General features: G+C 41.5%; 1 long non-coding RNA gene across 1 annotated transcript in view; it reads right to left on the reverse strand.

Annotated features, from left to right (window-relative positions):
• LOC129507347 (uncharacterized) overlaps positions 1–9,773 on the reverse strand; it is a 165,161-nt gene extending 155,388 nt beyond the window's left edge. The window contains exon 1 of the long non-coding RNA XR_008663961.1: positions 9,684–9,773. This is a non-coding gene — a long non-coding RNA (uncharacterized LOC129507347). The remainder of the gene's footprint in view (positions 1–9,683) is intronic.
• Between the last annotated feature and the right edge of the window lie 9,161 nt (positions 9,774–18,934).

An 18,934-nucleotide genomic window follows, 5' to 3' on the forward strand; every position in this document is an offset into this window, starting at 1 on the left:
AAGATGGATGTTAACTCTACTTATTGTGGTAATCATTTCAAAGATATGTAAATCAAGCCATCATGCTGCATGCCTTAAACTTAAACAGTGATATATGTCAATTATTTTTCAATAAAACTGGAAAAAATAATTTCTTTGCAAACTATGTAAGCTAATTTTCATGTGCTATCTAATATATACTTATAAATAGAAATTTGCTACATTTTACTGTGCTTTGTAACCTTTCATAAATTGAGTTTTTCATTTTCAAATTTAATCAATTCAAATTATTTATGGCTATAATTGTGTTGAGTAAGAAAGTGATTGAAGTTAAGATTTTGAAAAGCTGGCCATAAATTGAGCAACATTAGTTTTAAATAGAACTATTCCATTGTGGATTTTATTATTCAGCCATATGAATAGTACTGATAGAAATTATCCATGGTGAGCATAATCGTTTTTATTTAATTGAGTTTTACCTTTGTCGATACACACTCCAGTTTAAATACACCTATAAAAAATACTATTCTCTGGATGGCTGTGGTGCAATCATGCAATCTTTATGCAATGTCAAGCCAGGAAAAACAGTGTGGAATATTTAATGTATGAAGTTTTGGGTGGATATTTGCAACACAAATAAAATTGTGTTTACTGGGGTCTTGTTGGCAACAAACAAATTTCACTACTACCCCTATATGTTTAAACATATAGATACAGATATAGATATAGATTTATATTTATAACTATATATTATTCTGGGACTATACCATTCTGGGAATGCAATCTAGCAGGATGCCAAATACAGGGAGCAAAAGCCCCAACCCCAGTATCCTTGGAAAAGAGAAAATCTCAATCTGATGGAGGCTGTTGTTGGATTACTTAAGGATTCAGTTTTATCCTTATTTTGACATGTGTTAGTAAGTGATGAAAGGAGATAAAGATCTGTCTAATATAAACGTTCTGTGCACTTTCTGCCATATGCTGCCTTGGCTACATGTGACCAGGAACTTGGTCCAGGTCACAGGCAACATGGATTTGGGGTCCATTCTTCCTACTTGCCCACCTCCAGTAATCCTTGACCCAATTTGGACATTGTGTCTGGGTAAGTAGCATTTCTATCTTTCCCCTTTATTATATGTCCCTCCTACTCTCCATAACTTTCAAATCATCTTTTTCTGCCCCACTCCTCTAATTATATTTTAATTCAGTGGAAAGTTAGCCTTTCTCATTTAACATTTCATTGGCAGTGGGGTATAGCAGAAAGAGTACAAACTGGCTTTTTATCATGAGAGACATCTGGATTGGAACTTCAGTGCATCCCACTTAATTTTGGGCAACTATAACTTCCTAATGTAGTCATTGACAAAATGGACATGATGATGATGATGATGATGATGATGATGATAATGATGATGATAAATGGGGATGATAATATCACCAGCCAGTGGTATAAAGGAGACCCCATAATCCAGTAACACTGGCTCTCAAACCTATTCTTTGATACCGTGTTCCTGTGTCACCAGATGAAACAGGGAGACTTGCCAGTTTATTGCTTGCCTCATAAGTTTGCATATGGTGATTTCTGACACATAGTTTTTGGGATTTTTAAAAAATATATTTATTTATTTTAGAGAGAGAGAGGGGGGAGGGAAAGAAAACATGCAGGGAAGGGCAGAGGGAGAGGGAGAGAGAAAGCCAAGCAGATTTGGACTGAGTGTGGAGCCCCACATGGAACTCAATCTTACCACTCTAAAACCATGAGTCCAACACTTAACCCACTTCACCATCCAGGTGCCCTCATAGTTTTTTTAATATTAAAAAATGAAACCAGAAAAAGATAAATATTTAATAGATTTCAGAATTAGAAAGTCTTTTCAAAGCATAAAGCATTGGAAGAAACAAAAAGTAAATTGCTTTTATATAATTTCTGCCCTAGTAAAGCTAATATTCTAGCTTTTCTCATTTCTGTATTCTTCCAGGTAAACTCTAGAATAATTTTGTTATCATCCCCCTGAATAATACCATCAATACTTTGTCCAGGATCATGTTGAAGTAGCACCGGGAAGCCTTGGTGGCTCAGCAGTTGAGCATCTGCCTTTGGCTCAGGGCGTGAGCCCAGAGTCCTGGAATTGAGTCCCATGTCGGGATCCCTGCACGGAGCCTGCTTCTCCTCCTTCCTCCTATGTCTCTGCCTCTCTCTGTGTGTCTCTCATGAATAAAAAAAGAAAAAAAAAACTTAAGTAGCACTATGATCAAAGCTGAAGCCAAAACCTTTACAGCAAAGTAAAGGTTTTTCCAGGAATCCCTAGCAAGTCTCTGCTCACATAGCAGAACCCAAAATTGTCACAGAAATGACCACCCTTCTTAGCAAAGGAGGCTATAAAAGATGTTTAGCCTCCAGCTTCTAGAATGGAGGTGGGAGAAGGGATATGAGAATGGATGTTGAGTGAACTCACCGCAGGATCTGCCATAAAGTCACCATGAAAGAGGACACAGAAGTAGAAGCTGCAAGAGCTATTTCCCTGAGCACCTGAGCAAAACCAGACACAAAGATTATTGCTGTGGGATGCAGACAATATGGCACACACTGGTGAAAAGGCCACTCTGTCCTTATTTGCTTCAGACAGCCAAGCAGGTTCAATACTCTGAGGAGTATTGCTCCCAATACTCTGGGAGCAGCCACTAGGGAGAGTAACTGTTCCCTACAAATAAAAAAAAAGTCTGGGGCAGCCAGGAGAGCAGTGGTCTTATGATAGGCTCTCTCAAATGCCTGTGAGTATTGCATCTTTGGGCAAATTCTGCTATCCATTCTGCCTATCCAACAGACATGTCTCCTTCTTCATTGCTAGTCAGCCATGTTACTAGTCATGGATGAATCATGTTTGATCAAAACTCATCACGCAGAGACGCCTGGGTGTCTCAGCTGTTGAGCATCTGCCTTGGCTCAGGGTGTGATCCCCGGGTCAAGGATTGAGTCCGGCATCGGGCTCCTTGTGGGGAGGCTGCGTCTCCCTCTGCCTGAGTCTCTGTCTCTCATGAATAAATAAATAAAATTAAAAAAAAAAACCAACCCATCATGCAATTGCAGTCCCCCTGGACAGTGATTGGTCTAGAGGTGGGCAATCTGATCCAGCTTTGGACAATGAGATGTAAGGGGAAGGCTGCTGGGGGTGGTTCTAGAAAAATGTGTCTTGCCAGATTAAAAAAAGAAAAAATATACACCATCCCTTTTGTCCCTGCTCCTTCCTCCTGCCTTGAACATGGTTATGTGTGGACATTATGCTTAGAGCTATGGTTTTTCTGACTTGCATCCACAAGGCAATAGTCTAAGATAAGAGAAATTTTCCCAGATTGGCAATGGAAACATAGAGCTTAGGTCCTTGATGATTTTGAGAGAGCCAGTGTACATCATTCCTGGAACTGCCTACCACTGAAATAATGGTGGGAAACAATTAAATGTCTTTATTATTCAAATCACTGTTGATAGAGTTGTTGTATTACTTGAAACTGACAGGATTTCTGTTACAGCCCTAAAAAAGGAGAACAGAGCAGAGCATTCTGAGTTAGCTTGTTCTTGTGTAAAGACCTGGGAGGCAGAAGATGTCAAGAGAAGCAAATGTGCTAGCAAAATCTGGGCATTAATATGAATGTGCCCTCTTCCTGAGGCAGTGATTCAAGTTATATCTAAAAAGTAATCTGAAAAGAAATGACATTTTTATACAATACAACTTTCCATTTTAGAAAGATAATGTACTTCTCAATTATTTAAATCTCTTCTATGCCTAAATTTTACATTTTTGTCATATGTGCCCCACCTATGTTGTTAGGTTTATTACTAGATATTTTGTGTTTGAGGATGTTGTCTCCCTCAGCATGTTGGGGTTCCCTAGGGCTCTGTCTTTCTGCCTTCTTTCCACCCTACAATTGCCCTGGATGATACCTCCTCTCCTAGCCCTTCCCCAACTACGACTACAAGCTGCTCCTTCTCCATTCTGGGAAAATATCCTTAAACTTTTAGGTACATAAACTTTTCCCTGGACTGTTTTTTGGAGGTCATCCAACCCTGATTGACAGGAAAAGGTAACATTTGGAATCCAGTGAGCTTGAGGTTAAAACGTGTCATGTCAGCAATTGCTAAACAACAGTACATCAGATTAGGTCAAGAATTCATGAAATGTTTGTGCCAAGTGAAATGTCAAAGCACAAAGTGTGTGAAAGAAAAAAATCTCTGTGCCAGTCAAAATGTCATTCTGTCTTGCAACACGTAATTTATTCCTTTCTGTCTTTATCGCGTTCTTGTTTCACACGTATTAATGCTGCCTCTAAGTAATTGAAATTAATACTGGCATTATCAGTGGTTAAGGGCAAAAACTAAAGAGCTAATTTAGAATCATTCAGTCAATTTGAACTCTTTTTGAAAATGGAATTTGTTAATCCAACCTTAAAAATAAGTCCTTACCTGATTGTCCAAAGCATTCCCATTGCAGCCATTATTTGTTCTGTTAATTTTTGTAATATGTAAAAACAGGGCACAGAAGATAGCAAGGAATGAACTTTTTAAAATGCTGATTCTGAGGAATTGCAAACATGATAGAAAATCCTATAGATATGATTACCAGATTAGGTAGCCCTCAACAAATGGAATGCTAGTAGCTTGTTGAGTTGTGAGGCAAACCTCCGTGTTTGTCACCATTTTCCTACTGGTTTTAATTCCTGAATTGGCAAAGCTTCCCAGAACATGGCTTCTCTCCATGCCATTGCTTTCTCGGATAGCAGCTTTCTGTTGCAGAGTCATGGCCAAACAGTGAGGAATAGGTCCTGCTCTTGATGCCACAGCTGCCCGTTTAATAAACCAAAATGTTTCTCTGTAGGCATCAGGGCCAGGACTAGCGTGAGGCAATGGAGGTGCCCAGAGCACAGGACTCCAGGAGACCCCCATTCTCAGTGCTGCCCTGCACTTACATGGCCCTGAGGTGAATGCTTCCTTAAATATTGTGTCTTAGGCACCACACTTGCCTCACCACCATCCTGGCCCTGGTAGGGCCTTATTGTTGCCTTTGAAATTAAAGGAAAGGACATGGGACTAAAGAACAACTCTAAGTCTTCTGACAATGATAACTGAGTTCTTACCCAGTTATATTAATTCCACATATTAGAAATCGAACAATATGAACTTGAAGAGTCATAAGAAGCCTGTATTGCTAAGATAAAATTCTCAACGAGAGAGTCCAATTAATGGCTCAGAATGGGCCCAACCAAGTGACAGGATCATGTGGGACCACCATGTTCCAGGGCTTGGGTCTCAGTTTTTTAGATTTGGAGCTCCACTTTATCAGCACAAAGAGACACAGTCAGTCAGACTGAGGAAAACTGACAAGAGAATTACAAATAATCCAGAAATCCAATTCACTAAGAGTTGTAGATATTTTCCAGTGACAATACCCTAGTATCCAATGTTCAGGACACTCCTCCCTAGAGTCAGGGGATGTGGAACAAAGTGTTAATAATCAGACAGCTGCAAATGATCATGGAAAGAGAGCACAGTGGGGTTTGGGGGGGCTATCAATGACAGGAATATTTCATCCAGGGCAGGGAAAAGTCCTGCCTCTAGCCAGAATAGTCTGTGTTATCTCTTCTCTCCATGAATATAAATTGTGCATCTACCATGTGCCCAGCAAACTCTGTCATCTCTACCTTTAAAATGAATTCTAAATCCAGAACTTCCTGCCATCTCCACAGTAACCTCTAAGTCAAGCTCCATCTTCCTGGACCTGGGTTAATGGTACAGGTCCCCAACTGGTCTCCCAGAGTCCACCCTCTCCCAGATGTAGTCCATTCTTCATCCAACTGTTGGGTTGCTCCCTTTAAAATATGAGTCAGATCATGATGTGCCTCAGCTCAAAACCCTCTATGGACTTTCTACATGTTGGAATAAAACCCCAAATCCCTTTCTCGGACTGCAAGACCTATGTGGTCTCACCCCAGCTCTCTGTTATTTCCCACCACTGCTCACCTCATCCATTCCACTTACTACAGAAGCTTCTCTCCTTTTCAAAAAAGATTTTATTTATTTATTCATGAGAAACACAGGGGCTGGGGGCAGAGACATAGGCAGAGGGAGAAGCAGGTTCCATGCAGGAAGCTCAATGTGGGACTTGATTCTGGGACTCCAGGGTCAGGCCCTGAGCCAAAGGCAGATGCTCAACCACTGAGCCACCCAGGCATCTCCTGCTCCTGGGACACTTCATGAACACCTTTGCCTCAGGACCTCTGCACACACCTCTGCTACCTGAATATATTCCCAGATATCTGCGTGGCTCACTGTGCTCAGTATTTCAATGTCTATGCTTAACTATCACCTTATTGTGAAGCTTCCATGACTACCCTATCTCAAACAGATAAAGTGATCCTTCCATCACTTTCTGTCCCCCTACCCTGAAGAATCCTTAACCATCTGTCAAGTTTTCTGTCTTTCCCCAATAGAAGGTAAACTCCATGAATTTTACCTGTTTTGTTTATTGTTCTAGTTCCTAGAACATTGCCTAGAACATGATAAATACTCCATATATATTTGCTGAATTAAGGGTGAATACAGGGGATCCCTGGATGGTTCAGCGGTTTAGTGCCTGCCTTCAGCCCAGGGCGTGGTCCTGGACTCCCGGGATCGAGTCCCACATTAGGCTCCCTGCATGGAGCCTGCTTCTCTCTGCCTATGTCTCTGCCTCGCTTACTTTCTCTGTGTCTCGAATGAATGAATGAATGAAAGAATGAATGAATAAATAAATAAATAAATAAATAAATGGTGAATACATGTAGGTTATGTTATAATTCTGGTGACTAGAAATGAGTATTGTTTGGTGGCTTGGGCCATCACTCTGGCCTCTATGAAATAGTTTTTCGGGACTCTTGATCTCCCTTTGTTTTTGTTTTTTTTCCCAGTTTTTTTTTTTTTTAACATTTCAGAATATATAGTAGGTCACTGGCATGTTTATGATTATCTGATTTTTTTTTTTTTAGTTGCTAACTTTGACATCAGTTGAGTTATGATGGGTGAGTGAAAGGCAGCCAGTCAGCAGGGTCCATAGGCATATCAGAAAACACAGCTGACATGTCTAGCACATATGTAAATCATATCAATCTTATACCTTAGTTTACATAAGTGGGATATTGCTTTAGATTATTGTCCGTCTTCTTCAGTGTGGCTTCTTCTCTACCTTTAGTGGTAGAGTTTGTTCTGCCAGTCTTTTGGGGATTGTTTTGTTTTGTTTTTTTCTGATTTCTATGATATCTAGGATGATTTGATCCTTATCTAGTTGTATTCATGGGAGGTAGTGAGTCTAGGGTCTTCCTACTCTACCACCACCTTCCCCTCCTACAATATCCCTTTGCTTGCTCCATGCCCAGTATGGAGCCCAATGTGGGGCTTGAACTCATGACCCTGAAATCAAGACCTGGGTTGAGATCAAGTGCCAGATGCCTAACTGACTGAGCCACTCAGGTGCGCCCCTCCCTTTGCTTTTTGTTGGACTAGGTAAGGTGATAGGAAAAAGGAGAGAGATGCACAGATGATCTGACACATGTGTAAGTGAAAACATTAGCTACTGTTCCCTGAGCAACTCGAATGTGCCAGATCATCTGTGCATCTCTCTCCTTTAATCCTCATGACAGCCCTACAACAAGCCCCAAGAATCAGAGATTGTTATCCTCCAATTGTTTCCACAAATGAAAAAAGTAAGGCTCATAAAGTCTCATTAACTAGCTCAGGGCAGCACAACAATAGGGATGCAGTACCCAGACTTGGCTCTTCTAACCCCAGACCCAGACTCTTTCCTGTGTCTGTGTCATACCTCTCCAACTGCCTCACCTGCAAGCCTTAGTCCACAACCACCACAAGTTGCAAGTGAGATGGACCAGGAAGTCTTATGGCTCAACATTTGTTGTTTGAGCATAAGGCAGAAGCCTGACCCAGAGACTGGATGCTTCAGTCTCCTGAGAGAATAAGCATCTTTTCACTCTTATAGGTTAGTGTTGCTTTGGGGCATTGAAAACCAACATGAAGAGTCAAGTCTAATAGCTACAGCCTATTGGGGTTTGTTTACTTCAGGGGTAACCTTAGTGGCCTGCCCCAGCTGCTACCTTCCTGTAGCAGAATACCCTTGGAGAATCCTGTAGCATGGCCAGGGGACTTCTTGGCCATTTACCACATTGTAACCTGTCCTTCATCTGGAAAAATGTGAGGCCTGATACCCCATTTCTGGTATTCCCAGAGTGTTCTACTCCAAGTCCAGGGTTTTCTAATCTCAGGAAGCAATTTATACAAGTGATAAGGGAAGAAAGTAGAGACATGAAAGTTTTCACAAAATTCATTTCTTGCTTCAGATGAGAGAAGTTTGCATGCATTCTGCTTTGTAATAGTTCTACTAGAGAGTAGGGGAATCCTACTTCTCAGTGTTTCAAATGAGAAAATTGCAATCGAATGTCATTGCTGTTACTCATCTAGACCAAACCATCCAATAGAAATTTCTGCAATAAAGGAAATATTCTATCTGTGCTTTCCAATTTGTACCCATTAGTCACATATGGATGTTAAATGCTTAAAATGTAGCTAATACAACTGAGGAACAGAATTTTAAATTTTATTTAATTTCCATTCACTTAAATTTCAATTTAAGCCATCTGTGGCTAGTGACTACTGTATTGAACTGCACAGATCTAGGCTATAAAACAAAAGGCCAAGCCTCCTCACCCCTTTGAACACAATGACCAAGTTTGCTCATAGAACCTTGCCATGAAGAGCTTGCTTCATCAGTTCCTTCTAAGAAAGGAGGGTCTCCACTGCTCACATCTTCTGGACAAAAAAAAATAAGTAAACCAGAAAGATCATGTAACCATATTCTACTACTGCCACAAATTACCATCAACTTGGAAGGTTAGAACCCATATTTACTGTCTCATACTTTCTGTAGGTCAGAAGTCCAGGTACAGCGTAGGTCAACAGGTTTCTCTGTTCAGGGTCTCACCAGGCCCAAGTTTAAGTGTGGGCGGGGCTGCATTCCTTTCTGGAGGCTTTGAGGAAGAATTTGTTCATTCAGACCTTTGGCAGAATTCAGTTCCTTGCTCTTGTAGGAGTGAGGTCTCTGCTTGCTTGCTAATTGTCAGCAGGGGGGTAACCCTTAGCTCCAAAAGGCCTCTCTCTGCACATGTCCCCCCCCCAGCTCAGCTCCAACAGCAGCACATCAAATCCTTCTCATACTCAGAATCTCTCTGCCTTCCTCTTCTGCCCTCAGCTTTGAAGGGTTTACACAATTACACTGGATCCACTCACATAATCTTCCTATTTTATGGTCAATTGATTAGTGACCTTAATTATATCTGTGAAGCCTCTTTTGCCAATTAATATAGCATAAGCACAAGAATATTAATAAAGGAGCAAAAGCCATAGGACCAAAATTCTTCCTATCCCAACCAGATAGCAGAGAAACCAGTGAGATAATAGCTAGCAGTTATTTGGTGTTTTCTAGAGTAGAAAATAAAAAGGACTTACTGGAGGAAAAAATATTTTTAAAAAACCACAACAACCTCTTTTGACTATTTTCTTTTAGAAGCCTGAGTCATTTGTCTCACTTCACCACCATAAGAAATGGGTCAAGTGGTGGCTATCCCTGATCTCTGTCAAGGATCCTCAGACATTTCAGGTTACGCACCTGGGAGGGTCTAAGTCTTCAGAATAGCTTCCAGTAGAGAAAATAGAGCTGCTACACTGCCTTGAAGGTGCTGTCCATCACAGCAGAACCCATGAGCAGTTTTGAGCCCTCTTTCTGGTTTAGCCAGTGCTTGGTTAGATATTAAATCTTGATAAGAATTGGAGGCAGTTAATTAATGAACAAACCTTACATGCAGTCTAAATTACTCAGCTCCCATTTAGCAAATTCCAGTAAGAAAATGAAGCGAATGGAAAAACACTTCCTTCTAATTAGGTGAAAAGAAACACTTGAGTTTTCAAGTCTGAAACAAAGAGCTGCTTTGTGTTTGTCATCCTCCTGGAGAGAAGGAAGAAAGATATCTTTGAGCTAGGAGTTCAGAAAGAGAGAGAGCGTGAGCTGAGGGAGGACCAGTCTGTCACCTGAAAGAGAGCAAATGAAGGACAAGCTGCTACATTTTCTAAGAGTAAGCACCCCAGTCCAGCAAGTTCCCATGAGAATTCATTGGGGGCCACAATGTTGAGAACCTGTAGAACCAAGGCCTGGATGGTGAGGTCACTAGGACGGCTCAAAGCTGTCTGGTTGGTACTTACCCCAGGTTTATCAGTTCTACCTTCCTTTCTTGAGGCTGGCTAATGCTGAAGCACAAAAGAACCTTACAGCCATATTGTATTCCTTTCCAGCTCCAGCCAGAGGCCTCTCATTGCTGACTAGACCATAAGGATGGGCAGTACCTGGCCTTTGACACCACCTGGTACCCTCTCTGTAGGGGCTTAGAAATCTCTTCTGCTGGAGGCCCACACAAGCTCTCTAGACTAGTTCATGATGCCTTATGACCTCTCCACTACTGGCATGGTTTATGCCCACTCAGAAAGTCAGCTCCTCTTATGACCTGTCTTTCCCTGGTACCATCACCTCCATCTTCCCCTTGGCTCAGCTTCTTATGTTTCCCTTCATACAACCCAACCCTTTATGCTGGCCTCTAGAGCCCTGATTCACTGAGAATTCCTTTCTCTACAATGTAAGAGCCCACTGGGCTCCTATCTCCTCCTGCCCTAACTGAAGCATGACCCTTGTTGAAGGACCCTGCCTTTCCTGCAGCCTCCTGGGACTAAGGATGCTTATTCTTCCATTCTTCACACACGCCAGAGCTATGGGAAAGGTGGCCTACTTACTCTTCTAGCCCCACATTACCACATCCAAACCCTTATTCTTCATTCAGTTATAAAAACTGTCCACCCTTTGTTATGCCCATGGTTTTCATCTGTCCTTCTCTTGGTCACTCATTCCACATTCACTATATGTCAGTGAAACTCTCTTCCCCAGTACTGCCAAGGTTACAGGTGACCCTCTGCCTCCCTTCCCCCTTCACCAGCCACTCCTGTGGCTTTGCCCTGAACATGATCATTAACGACAACTGTTTCAACTCTGCCAACTTAAACTCTAATACCCCATGAAAAACCATTATCAGACCATTTCCCAGTTTTCTCTCTTAAGGAAAACAAAAACAACTACTCTTTGGCCTCATTTAGAGTGCTAAGCCATGGATTCCTCGATTCTCTTCTAATCTATCCCCATCTGTTCTCATTATCTCACCTACTTGGGTGCTGCTCATTAAACCAGCATTTTCTCCACTGTCTTCCACTGATCCGGCCAGAGAAGACAACACCTGAGAACAGGCAAGATTATCTGTGAATGAAGAAACACAAAAAGCAATGAACAGCCCTCTCTATAAAATTAATATAAATAAAATAACACTTCTACTAGTGTTCACATCATCCAGATAATCATAGGATTTTCCCAGGTGCTGGCTAATATTTAATGACTAACAAGTCTGAACAAAAAGCACATCAGAGGCCTATGGGGAAACTCTACTTGGATTCTGATAAAGTCCAAGATGCTAACATCACCTCCCAGTTGGATTTTGAGCAGTATTAGAGCAGTAGAGCTTGGAAGATTCTATCCAGGAACAATTTAAATCTTTATTATCCAATAAATGTGTTTTTTGTCAGCCCTATCTTGATGCCCTCTCAAAGAAATGTCATAATGTCTTCAGGGAATTATCCTCATTTCAACCTAACCCTCCATCCATCTTGTATCACTTTTCTTCTTTTACCATAATGTAGAAATATATCTTAACATCAAACTATAAAAAGCCATTTATGTCCAATATTCTTGCCAAAATGTATTAATGGTAACAAATCACATCTCTGCAGGAAGCCTTGGCCATAACAGGTAGGCCTTACTATTGGGATAGCAGGCACCTTTTCCCTCTTCCTTCTCTGCACTGAGCCATGGCTCTCTAAAGCTGATACCAAGAACATTATGAGAACATGATTGTCAAAGTTTGCATCCAGTAGAGTTAGAAAAGTGGTTGCTAGGAGATTGCAAGGAAGAGTAGGAATGGAGGGCAAAAAAGCTAGAGGTGAGGACAAAGGGCGACTCAGCAGGGGATCAACAACCAAAGACAAAAATCTGAGCCAAATGCAGCAGACTCAGCCCAGCTACAGACCAGGGATTGCAGGGTCATGGGAAGAGTCCACTCAAAAGAACTCGATTGACAGAGCTAAGGGCTCTGGGTAAAAGAGACTCAGTGAGGCTTTCTGTTCACTGAGGCACGGGAAGGATAGGAATATGAGTCCAGTCCCAGGAAATAGGCTGGCAGGATCAAGGTATGAAGCATGCCCCATCCACCTGGCAGACACATGAAGACAAGACTTTCTATCTAGCATCTGTGACCTGGGCACTCAAGCACAAGAGAACTTGGTAGGAATTACCCCCTCTCTGATGGAAGATGGCTACAGGGAGCCTGGCATCTCTGCCTCAGGTTTAAACGAGCCAAAATGTTGTAAGTCAAAAACTATTGATCTGCCAGTCTCCTTTTGAAAGGTGTGGCACTCAAACAGTTCTGATGATACATTTGGGTAAAGGCTAATAATTCTTCATTCATTCATGGATCATTTATTGGAAACTAATGTGTGCTAAATGCAGAGCTAGATGCTGAGGAGACAAGGACAAATACCTTAACGTATAGGTATTTACAGCTGCCTCCTGTCCTTATGACCAACACTCCTAGCTGCTTTAAGGAGCTCACAGATTAAACTTGTGGAGCTTTGTTGTGCTATCAGGAGAATGGGTAGAAGAGAAAACTGGAAGAAGTCAAGGGAGACCATATAATAAAGAACTGAGCCACAGATGCCTCGAGGAGTAGAGAGCAGATATTTGGAGGAGAGGGGAATGGAGAGACAGAGAAAACACATGAATGAGGCTGGAGTTGAGGTGGTGAGAAAATTAGGTCAATGATCATTAAAGGCCAGAATAGCACAGGGAGAGAAAGAGAGAATATGCGTGTGTTTCTAATTTCTGCCCACAGTGTCTTAGAGAATTTATGAACTTCTTTGTGATTGGAATTGTGTTTTACTCTTGGGTGTCACATGATAATAAAACTGCTTACAAGGTGACCCAACTTTTGGGGGGGAATTACAAAAGAAGACATGGTCCCTGCCCTCCAGGTACTCAGAGTCAAAAGGGAGAACAGACATTTAAGATAAAATAACACAATATAACCTTGCAAGTGCTGTGTCATACATCTATATAGGGCATGGGGTGGCAAATGAGGGAGAGGCCACTTAGCTCAAGGACGGCCAGATGTTCTCTCCACTGGAGCTTAGGAGGGGATTCTTTTTTTAGCTCCCAAACCAATTACCAAGAGCACCCTATGCCTCAGTGCTGGACAAGAAGAGCAGAAAATCCAAATTCGCTCCTCAAACTGATCATAATTCTGACCCCTCCAAGGCTCACCGGAGTATCAGGCTGCAGCCCACTTGGGCTGACTGAGGGCTTCCTTTTTCTTTTGACTGAGAGCTCCCTGGGCAGGACGTATCTTCTTTTTCACTCCTGTAACACCGAAACAAAGGAGAACGTGCGTAGACTGAGGTGTTAGCATCAGAGAACTCAGTACCAAATCTTGTAGGCATGGAAGGGGAAACCGGGTGAATGCTAAATGGAGCCTGAAATTATTTAAGTGAAACACAAAGTCAGCCCCAGAGCTGCGGCAATATTATGGCTGAGGTTTACATTGAGTTCGCTACCCCCCAGGCTAAGGGAGGACTTAGAGTTTCCAGGCAGGGCTGAAGCAATCACTCCACTGGTTTGTGCCAGCCAAGTGACTCACTCTCAAACCTGTTTAATATGAAACAGCATTAGGAGACTGGATATAGCCTCAGGGAGATCAGCTGCTAACCAGCTCAGATTATAGCTGCAATCCCTCAAATGCAGCCACTTAAAGTGTCTCCACATGTCTTCCGTGGCACACAACACTGTGTAGGAAAGACACCGTCCTTGAGGTAGGAAGATCAACGTTGTGGTTTCCATTCTTTAGCAATTTGTCATGTGACTTGGGCCAGCCTCATCTGGAAAATGAGGCGGGTGCCTTGTCCATTAAATGAGGCAATACCTTCCCTCCCCACTCCCTGTGGTCATTTTGAGCACTGAATGAGAAATATGAAAATTAAGTGAGGATGAAAATGGCAGAAAGCTGTATGCCAGGTATTGCCATTATACACAGTATCATAAATCTCCTTTTATGCTTTCCTTGGTACTACGGGGGATTTACTTAAATGGCAGGAATGAGGAAATAAACACAACAAGAATTTTGCTTCATACTTTAATATCAACAGCTTTGAAAACACCAATTTGGCCAGTTATTGTGGACTTTTGTCATCCAGGCAGTAAACTGGAGTCTTCTCAAGAAGATTAGAGCTCCCCTCGTCAGTGTTATCTGAGGCTATCAATCAGACCATCTCTGGTATTTTCTAGTGAGAACTTTATTTTTATTTTATTATTATTATTTTTTTTTTAGTGAGAACTTTAAAGAGATCCCTGTTGGGGAAATTTATCAAACTATTTCTCCCATTTGCAATTACAGGGACAAGAAAATAAACAAAAGGCTCTTTGTTTTTTTCTTTTCTGCCTTCTCCTCCTCTTGTCTTTTTTTTTTTTTAAGATTTTATTTATTTATTTATGAGAGACACAGAGAGAGAGGCAGAGGGAGAAGCACGCTCCACACAGGGGGCCCGACATGGGACTCGACATGGGACTCCATCCCGGGTCTCCAGGATCACACCCTGGGCCAAAGGCAGCCACCAAACAGCTGAGCCACCTGGGCTGCCCCTCCTTTTGTCTTTTTCTACCTCCTCTTAATTCTTTTTTGTTCTGCTCCCATCTCTGTCTCCCAAAGGAACTGTGTGAACTATGTGATGTGGGTAAGGTGAGTGAAGCACTTGCCTCAGATGAATATTCTAATTGGGCGCCAAAAAAACTCAATAATAAAGATAAATATATATATACATTTTAAAAATATTTATTCATCTGAGAGAGAAAGAACTCAGGTGCACAAGCAGGGGGAGGGGCAAAGGGAGGAGGAAAGGGAGAGGGGGCGAGAGAGAGAGAGAGAGAGAGAGAGAGAGAGAGAGAGAACTCCCAGCAACTCCCCACAGAGCATTGGAGTCTAAAGCAGGGCTCAATCTCATGACCCTGAGATCATGACCTGAACTAAAACCAAGAGTGGGATGCTCAACTGACTAAGCCGCCCAGATACACCAAGATAAATATATTTTAATGAATATTTTTAAAAACAAAATTAATGCCAAAAAGCCACGATGAGCAAAATATCAAAATTTTATTTTATTTTTTTAAATCTTTTTTTTAAATTTTATTTATTTATGATAGTCACAGAGAGAGAGAGAGAGAGGCGCAGAGACATAGGCAGAGGGAGAAGTAGGCTCTATGCACCGGGAGCCCGATGTGGGATTCGATCCCGGGTCTCCAGGATCACGCCCTGGGCCAAAGGCAGGTGCCAAACCGCTGCGCCACCCAGGGATCCCAATATCAAAATTTTAAATAAAATCAGTAGCAGTGTCATGCCAAGACATACTGAAGCCTGAGGCAAGAAGAAAAATCAGTAATATTGATCCTATCTTTACTTAAAATTTGCTTTTTTGTTCATCATGGATTTTTGCCTTAATTTTGATGTATCATAGATAGCAATTTTTTTCTTTCCCGGTGGCATCTAAAATTATAGTTTGCCTTAGCATGGATGGCATCCTAAGTTTGGTTAAATGCTTTCCATGTGATATGTAGAACAAGCATGACTCCTGGCAGTCAAACTCAATTTGGCTTTCTCTCCTGCCATTTCCAAACATGAATTCAGTGGAAGTCACCTTCCCTGCTCCAGAATGAAAGCTCTATGAATCTCATGGCTTTTCTGCTCATTCTTAAATAATGGACAAGTCCCACAATCATTTTAAGTCACAAGCACCATCTCAGTTTAGCGATTACAGCACACAATCCCATGAGATGATAAAAACTCACAGCGTTTAGTGGTCAATCTGCCCCTCTGCCAGCCCAGGCTTGGCAGCTGGCAGCAAGAAAAGGGAGTAGGGCCTTCTGCTGTCAGCTCTCTCAACCTATTTTCCTTGCCTACTTAAAACCTACCATTTTATTCTCTCCCCACCTCATAAGGACTTGTCAGTGAAGAGAGGAAGGAAATACATCAGTTCTTACCTGACTGGGTGGCTTTACATTCTCTGGGCCAGGATGATGGTTAACAGGGACCCTTTCTCCCTGGGTCATCTTCATTGGCTCATCAGGGCTTCTTCCTACCTCCAGGTTTCTGGACTGTTCCATTTGGATGGTGGGTACATGAATGTTTATCATTAACTCTACTTTTCTGTATGCTTTCTATATTCTTAATTTTTCTTTTAAAGAAAGAACTGTGGAATGCCTGGGTGGCTTGGCAATTGAATGTCTGCCTTTGGCTGAGGGCATGATCCCAGGGTCCGGGTATCGAGTCCTGCATCAGGCTCCCTGCCAAGAGCCTGCTTCTCCTTCTGCCTGTGTCTCTACCTCTCTCTGTGTGTCTCTCATGAAAAATAAATACAATAAAAATAAATAAAAATCTTTTAAAAAATAAGAAAAGAACAGTAAGAGAAAATAAGGGGGAAGAATCCTAACTACATGAAAACAACCTTTGCTGGATAGAAACCTCTTTCTACTCTCTCTCTCTCTCCTTTTCACACACACACACACACACACACACACACACACACACTCATTTTACTACCAGCCATTCCTGTTCCCCTGGCCTTCATTTTTATCACCTCTATAGACCTATAAAAATAAAAGTTTGTCTAGATGAAGATAAACTTCCTTGCCCTGTCACATGCTAGTTTATTTCTCACTCCTTCTGAATAAGCAGAACAATCTCCCACTGGTTTCTAATTTCTTCAAGAATAAATGGCCCTGGCCAGAATCCAGTCCACTCCCAGTCCCCTGGGAACTCTTCAAGAGAACTAGAACATCTCTGCCCTCGACCTCTAAGGCAGAAATCAACAAGAGTCCCAGGGCAAGAAAGGCACTGTAAAAACAGCAGTGCCATCAAAGGCAGAAAACACTTCTTGTACTCTCCACTGAGAGTCCCACTCTACTGCCTGTCTCCAGGCATTGGAACTGAAAAGAGAAGAATGTTGCAGAGTCTTACCAGTTGTCCCCACTTTAGTAAAATAATTGCCTTCATTGTTTAGCTTCACAATGCTGGCAATATACTGTTTATATCCTGGAGCTCTCATTTTCCATACCGAGTTTTCAATATTTTGCTTTACTGGTAATATTTAAATGTGTAGTTCTACTTTGCCTTCAAGGATCTATAGAGGTTGGAACAGGAAAACACTGTAAATTCTCACTCATTCCAAAGGGCCTGCCCAGATTCAGGATATCTGAAGCAAAACACTTTCCAACATGACACGATTCAGGATCACAAGGAAGAGAAAACAGCTTGCTGTGGGCAGATATTGCAGATAAATCCACAAACCAATGCAGAGTCCACACCCTCTGGGACTAAGGCTGGTTTTCACAGTTGGGGAGTTGCTTGCAACAGCTGGCTGGGCCTGGGAGGCAGAGCTTTGAGTGTGGAAGTGACAGAAGGGGGATGGGCCAAGTGACAGGCATCCGTTCAGGGAGTCAAGTCTGTACTTACCAATTTTCCTCACTCCCTTCAATCTCCTTCTAATATTCGTCCCAGAGGGATTAATAAAAATGAACAGAAAATGCTCATAGATGAGACAAGTTTTAAAAAATGCAAAAAGCATGAAGAATCTCAGTACAGGAATGGAATTCTATTACGCCATAAACTCAGATGGAGGGGGGAAAAATCGCATCTTTATTTTCACTAACCTGTAACTGAAAATGTAGCATTTCCCTCCATTATAAATGGAGGCAATAAACCACAGCAGTCTTAGCAGAACTGATGACTTTGTCACTAGTAGAATTTATAGATATTTTCAATTAGTAAATCTTTACAGTTGTTGCAAATACCTTGAAATATCATTTTTGTTCATCATTGCTGTGAAATTATGAAAGTAATTAAATTTGTCGCATGACCTTTATGTTTAATCTGTTAACAAAGAAGCATATATAAATGTACTACATATTTCTTTTAATATTTTGATAACTATATTTCAATAATTGGTTTCCTTTTTGATCTTATGTATTTTATGAAATAGATTTTAGGACATTATTCTAAGAATAATTCTAGATCCATAGGCTTCATCAGACTGCCAAAGGAGTCTATGGAGGCAAAAACATTAAGAACTCTTTTATTAGGCAGTTGCAGACTAGTTGCCAGTGGTGATGGGGGTTGGGGGGAGTGTGGTGGAGGTATGCAGAATGCCATCAACTCAGATCCAAAAATGTTTGAAAAAAGGTTTCTGGGGAAAAAAGAGGGAGAGGGGTCAAAATATAACTTTAGGTATCCCTAGGGACTGTGCAATTCACAAGGTAATGAAACAAGTTAAATTCCAGGCAAAAGGCATGTATTTAGGAATTCTCTTGGTAAAAAGCCCAGTGATATAAGAAGGGATCCAACTTGGCAAAGTGTAGTTCGGGAGGAGTAATTCTGGATGGTGACCTTAGATTCAGGGACCAAGGCCCTAACCTCTAACAAATAACTCAAGTCTGTAAATATATAATAGTCTCACATCTTCTGCAAGTAACTGTTAACTCCACTGGGTAAACATTCTTTCCACTCTGGGAAGGAACCTAGAAATGAACATAATAGAAGCTTTTATAACCAATTTTCACTTAAATTATTAAGTTAAATAACCTTCTCCATTCCTTCTATAAAATCTACCAACTGACCCTGAGGCACACTGAACACTTGCAGCCAGTGGCATATTCTCAAAACTCAATAATAAGAA

Source organism: Nyctereutes procyonoides, unplaced genomic scaffold, assembly GCF_905146905.1.
Source record: "Nyctereutes procyonoides isolate TBG_1078 unplaced genomic scaffold, NYPRO_anot_genome, whole genome shotgun sequence".
In the NCBI taxonomy this organism is placed as follows: Eukaryota; Metazoa; Chordata; class Mammalia; order Carnivora; family Canidae; genus Nyctereutes; species Nyctereutes procyonoides.